Source organism: Rhinopithecus bieti, unplaced genomic scaffold (assembly GCF_001698545.2).
Source record: "Rhinopithecus bieti isolate Rb0 unplaced genomic scaffold, ASM169854v2 scaffold_7398, whole genome shotgun sequence".
In the NCBI taxonomy this organism is placed as follows: Eukaryota; Metazoa; Chordata; class Mammalia; order Primates; family Cercopithecidae; genus Rhinopithecus; species Rhinopithecus bieti.
In genome coordinates this window covers 3,630,719-3,636,218 of record NW_016805783.1, presented here as the reverse complement: position 1 = coordinate 3,636,218, position 5,500 = coordinate 3,630,719, and the positions used below count along the sequence as shown (strand labels likewise).

General features: G+C 41.4%; 1 long non-coding RNA gene across 1 annotated transcript in view; it reads right to left on the bottom strand.

Annotated features, from left to right (window-relative positions):
* Window positions 1–147: 147 nt before the first annotated feature.
* Window positions 148–5,500, bottom strand: part of LOC108530747 (uncharacterized) — a 24,287-nt gene continuing 18,934 nt past the window's right edge. The window contains exons 3-4 of the long non-coding RNA XR_001885941.1: window positions 2,624–2,686; window positions 148–361 (exon numbers count right to left, since the gene is read on the bottom strand). This is a non-coding gene — a long non-coding RNA (uncharacterized LOC108530747). The remainder of the gene's footprint in view (window positions 362–2,623; window positions 2,687–5,500) is intronic.

The window sequence follows — 5,500 nt, the reverse complement described above, 5'->3', positions numbered from 1 at the left end:
CAATGACATGATCTTGGCTCACTTCTCCTGCCTCAGCCTCCCAAGTAACTGAGATTACAGGCATGCGCCACCATGCCCGGCTAATTTTGTATTTTTAGTAGAAATGGGGTTTCACCATGTTAGTCAGGCTTGTCTCCAACTCCTGATCTCAGGTGATCCACCCACTGTGGCCTCTCAAAGTGCTGGGATTACAGGCATGAGCCACCACACCCAGCCTGAGCCTTCTGTTTTTGATGACTATCTGTTATTTTCACTCGGGAGCCCAAATTAAAGTTCCTTATTTGTCTCAGAAGCAAGGTGTGGCTAGAGGCAGTGGGGTACCCAGGTTGTCAGGAAGAGCCATGTCGGGAAGATTGCATTTCTGGAATTGAAACCAACGGAGAGATGGTTGACAGAAGGTGAGGACCGAGAAGGAGGCAGGCATGAAAATCCAGAACAAACCAGCTGCAGAGCTTCCCCACTGGTGTTGCAAAACCGGTCACAGAAAGCCAGTTCCTCTTGCTTTAGGTGGCAATAATCTTCTACATGCTGGTTACCTCAACCCCACTGACAAAGACATTTCCACCTGTAGTTATTAATCCACTGGTAGTGAGGAAAAGTTTTCTGAACTTTGAAAACTTCATTGGGCTGGTGTGAAAGAAAGTCAGCACTTTCTACTACACTAAAGCCAAATTGTGTTTTTCAGAGGCTGTAGAAAATTACTATTTTCATTAAATGCAAATTGTTGCCCCCAAGCCAGTGACATTCTAAGGGATGTAACTATCATTGGCTTTATTAACTAGGAGAGGCTACTTTACTCAGCTCTCTAAAGGCACTCTGCTGTGGAAGGTTCTAGAAAATGAATGGAAAGTGACTCATTCTCCACCCTCTTCCCCAAAACCAGAACTCCCCTGCGGCAAAACACCCCTGCAGCAGCAGGAGTTTATGGATTATCCTCAGAGTGGGGGTGTAGCACGTGGGCCACTAGATGCTTCAGGGGGCAGCAATTAAGTGCTTCGCCAGGGACATTAGTCACAGTGGGTGGGACCCTCCCTGTCATCCTGCAGAAATGGGAGCCAGAGAAGCTGGTAATAGCTGAAGAGAGGGAGGCCCCATTCCCTACAACCTCTCCCTTTTCCCAGCACAGCAGCAAGTACTTAATATGTACAAGCACTTAGCATATGTACAAGGTCAGAAAGGAGGTGAAAAATAGGGAGAAGGTGTTTTGACATAAATATTTCCAGAAAGGATCTCTTAAGGAAGAGCATCTCTGGCTTATGGCAGAGTTGAAACTTAAAAGATAAAAAAAAATATATATTCGAGAAAAACTAGAAAATTTTTTCCTCCTCCTCACCCCGAGAAACAAATCTCTACTTGTAGTGGTGCCTGAAGTTTTACCATTAGTGACTCATTCCTTCGTGAATTGCAGGAGACTGGTATTTAAGAGGTCTGTATTGAAATACAAATATTTGTGAGACCTGCCAATAATTTTCGCTAGCATCAGAATCCTTGAGATGACCTCAAATACAGATTCCTGGTGGCATAGACATGCATACTTCGTCTCCCTTGTTCTCACTACAACCATGGCCTTCAGCCAATAGATGGGTTCTCCAGTTCTCTGGCTTCTGATGGGACCCTGATGTAGTTAACTTAAGTTCTTGCTTTTGCAGGCTAGAAAATGATTTCCACTGTGGTGACAGTTTGGCTACCTCAATCAGAATGGACCCTTTATAGTTAAAGATGAAAGCAATGGAAAACTGTAAATAGTTGGGTTTTTAAAATTTTGGCACATCAAAATGGAGGGTGGCTATACAGGAGTCAACACTGTCACCTTCCTTCACTGAATCCATGGCCCCTTCCTATATCTTGTCTCACTCTTTTCTCCTTGATTTCTCTACAATTACATTCTCTTTCTCCTTTTTCTCCTACCTCTCAAGACACAGACATATTAGGAATGCAATTGTACTTGTCTCATACGTACTTAATCATTTAATACTTTCTTTCCACAACATAGTGAGAAATAAAATTCTAAGCCCCTAACTGACTGAATGGACTCTTGGCCAAAGGACCCCCAAAGAAACCTTGGAAGCTGAATTGGCCACAATCTGACACCTCCTCCCTCGACAAAAGTCATTAGGTTTCCTTCTCTAAGTTCTAAACAGAAACCAGTCCTTTCAACAGGCTGCTAGCCTGTCTTCCCAGACACAGAACAAAGACAAGATGAGGTTAATGGTTCCTCCGTCACTCCCCAAGACCTCTGCTTCCTCTATTCCCCTTTTCTTCAACGCTGGCCTTATCTGATATGAAATGTAGATTTTGGGAGCACTAATTAAGTCTCACAAATACATTCTCATTGGTCTCACTGCCGCCCCTCATCCACCCCTTTTAAAAGAAAATGAAGAAATACTAAACTTCCTGAGAATCTCTTTGGAAAAAACAGCCACAGATGCTTCTGTGACTCATGTTTTTTCCCAGGCACGCCCTCACACTGGCTCAAAACCTGGATGATTTGAATCTTAGGCTTCAATCACTCATTTTGGTTTTCAACAGGTTTAATATTTTACTTGAGAATAGAGTTGTGTCAGTGAGTTGGCCATTTTTACTCAATGGGCTTAGCAGCTATGACGGGGATAAAAGGCCTTACCTCTGTTTCCTGATGTTAAGAGTGAAGGGATCATTGATCAGGTGCTGAGAGCCACAGGGCTACCTAGAGAGTGTCAGAGGGTAATAAGGGTGAGTTGGAGGTTTGAAAAAACAGGACCAAGGACAAGATCCCCCTCCCTCTCAGACCGCAAAAGAACAAGTTAAAATCAGACCTGACCAGTGAGCCCTGGTTAACAGTCCACCCTGGGGCAGCGGCAAAGACTCCACAGGTTGCTCTCTACTCACCCCCTCCATAAGATTTCCTCAGGTCGGGAGGGCACATGGACCCAGGTTATTCTGTAGAGTTGGGACAACCCTAATGTGCCTCTTCTACCTGTTGGCCTCCTTTTCCCTACTTCAATACACACAGGTGAAATCAAATGAAAATTAACACCAAGGACCCCACAACGGATAAAGAAGCCACTAAAAGCCAAGAAAGCAGAGTGTGTGGACAAAAGAAGGGGGAAGTCACTCCAGATTCTCTGGGTTGTTAGGTGTAGTTTGGAAGACAAAGTTACTGATATTTTCAAGCTTCAGCTGGCCAAGCCGTCTTCTCCCCTAGGCGGGGAGGCCTCCATGAGCTCCAACAGGCAGCCTGGCCAACCTCCCAGCTCTGCTCAGTTGCTCGGCACCCCACAGAGTAGAGAAGGTGAAGTCCATAATGAACACACTGCCCTGGCCACTTACTTCCCCCAACCAAAGAAGCCCTCGTCTCCCAGTCCTAGACCATTTCCGGAGACCAGCTTGTGACACAGCCACAACCTCTGGTCACTCTGTCAACTATCTGCAGTTCCTCCTTCTTCCTTTCCTCTCTCCCCTCATAAACAATGACCGTTGATATTTCCACTAGCTACAGATGCTGATGCCAAGATTAGCTGTGATCAAGATGATATTCTTCATCCTCCAAAACAATGACCAAAATGTTTTATTTTATGGCTAGGAATTTTACTTTCTTTCATATGAAATATTTAATATATTTTCACTGTGCTCATTTTTGTTCTGTGTGGTGATAGTTAATAGCAAAACTTATGCTACCCAACCAAGAAATAAACAAGGAACTTCTTGATCACAGGAGGAACTAACCATGCAGCTGAAAGCAGAGGCGCAAAAAAGAGCTTTTTCTCTGTTTGATTCCTTTTCTGATTTGTATAATCTCCCCACCAAAAAAAAAAAAATCAACGAATTGTGTAACTCAGTTTCTCAAGTGTCATAACAACTTGGGTTCCCTGTTCCACTCTCCCCACACACAGAATTCTTAATAAGAAATGAAAGCACACACAGACATCTATTGTTTTAAGCAGGTAGCTATATGCCTCTGCTGCCACTCAGCAAAGACAGGGCAAGTTCTTATTTATGTAAAGCCCAGATACCAATACTTAACAGCCTTCTCTTCTATAAGTTAAAATCTAAAAAATAGAATTTCAGAACAGGGGAGGAAAATATGAATATTACAACACATAATATTGAGGCAACCATAGTCTCATGGGAAAAAAACCAGGACAGAACCCAGATGATGCAGAGTTTTAAATGTAAAAATAAAAGAACAAAAGTAATAGAGAAAAAATGGTTTTTTAAAAACACGTTTTGGAGGTTGGGCGTGGTGGCTCACCCCTGTAATCCGAGCACTTTGGGAGACCGAGGTGGGCGGATCATGAGGTCAGGAGTTCAAGAACAGCCTGGCCAACAAGGTGAAACCCCTTCTCTACTAAAATACAGAAATTAGCCCGGCATGATGGCAGGTGCCTGTAATCCCAGCTACTCAAGAGGCTGAGACAGAAGAATTGCTTGAACCCGGGAGATGGTAGTTGCAGTGAGCCAAGATCATGCCAATTGCACTCCAGCCTGGGCGGCTGAGCGAGACTCCGTCTCAAAAAAAATTTTTTTTAGAGTCAGGAGGACTTTTCTAAGTATTACATAAACCCAAAATGCCATAAAAGTCTGATAGATTGAACAATATACTTTTCTTTTTAACTTCCAGAAACAAAGCCAAAAAAAGACAAATGACAAAATGAGAAAAATGTGTTGGTAACTCTCATCACAAACATGTAATTTTCTTCAGATAAAAGAGCTCCAAACTTAATACTGTAAGAAAAGACCAAAACTCAATAGAAAACAAAAGAAGGAAAAGGATACAAGTAGATAGTTTACAAAAGGAAAATAGAAGTGCCTCATAAACATGTAAGAAAATGTTTTTATAAGTTAATTTAAATAATTCAACTTTACTATATTTAAATATAATTTAAATTTAAATTACACTAAAAATATCATTCTTTGCCTATCAGATCTACAAATTGCAAAATGTTTGATAATGTACTTTGTGGGCATGGCTGTGAGAAAACAAGCATCTTACCTGTTGCTAGTGAATGTAAACTGGTACCATCTCACCAGAAGGCAATTTAAACAGTATCTTTTATTTTGCAAATGTATATAACCTTGACCTGAAACTCTACTCATAGGAATTTATCCTATAGATATGCCTGCATATATGAAAAAAGCAAGTACATAGAAATTTATTTGCAACTGCTCTGTTGATTTGCAAATAGATTATTATGCAGAACTATAGAAGAGACTAAGGAAGTTCACCATGTACTGGTATAGAATGATCTTCAAGATGTTTTGTTACATGAAGAAAAGCAAGGAGACAGCAATGCTTGTGTGTGTGCATGTATATGTGGGTAACACGTGTGCAAATGCATTTAGAAATATTCTAAATATTTATTATTATTGTATAACTTTGTGAAGGTATATTTTAAAAATCCATTCACTTATCTCTAGAAAAGGAAATTGAACAGCTGGGGACTGATGGGGAGACAGACATTCTACTGTATATCTTTTGTATGTACCTTCTGCATTTTGAAACATGTAAATGTATTACTTT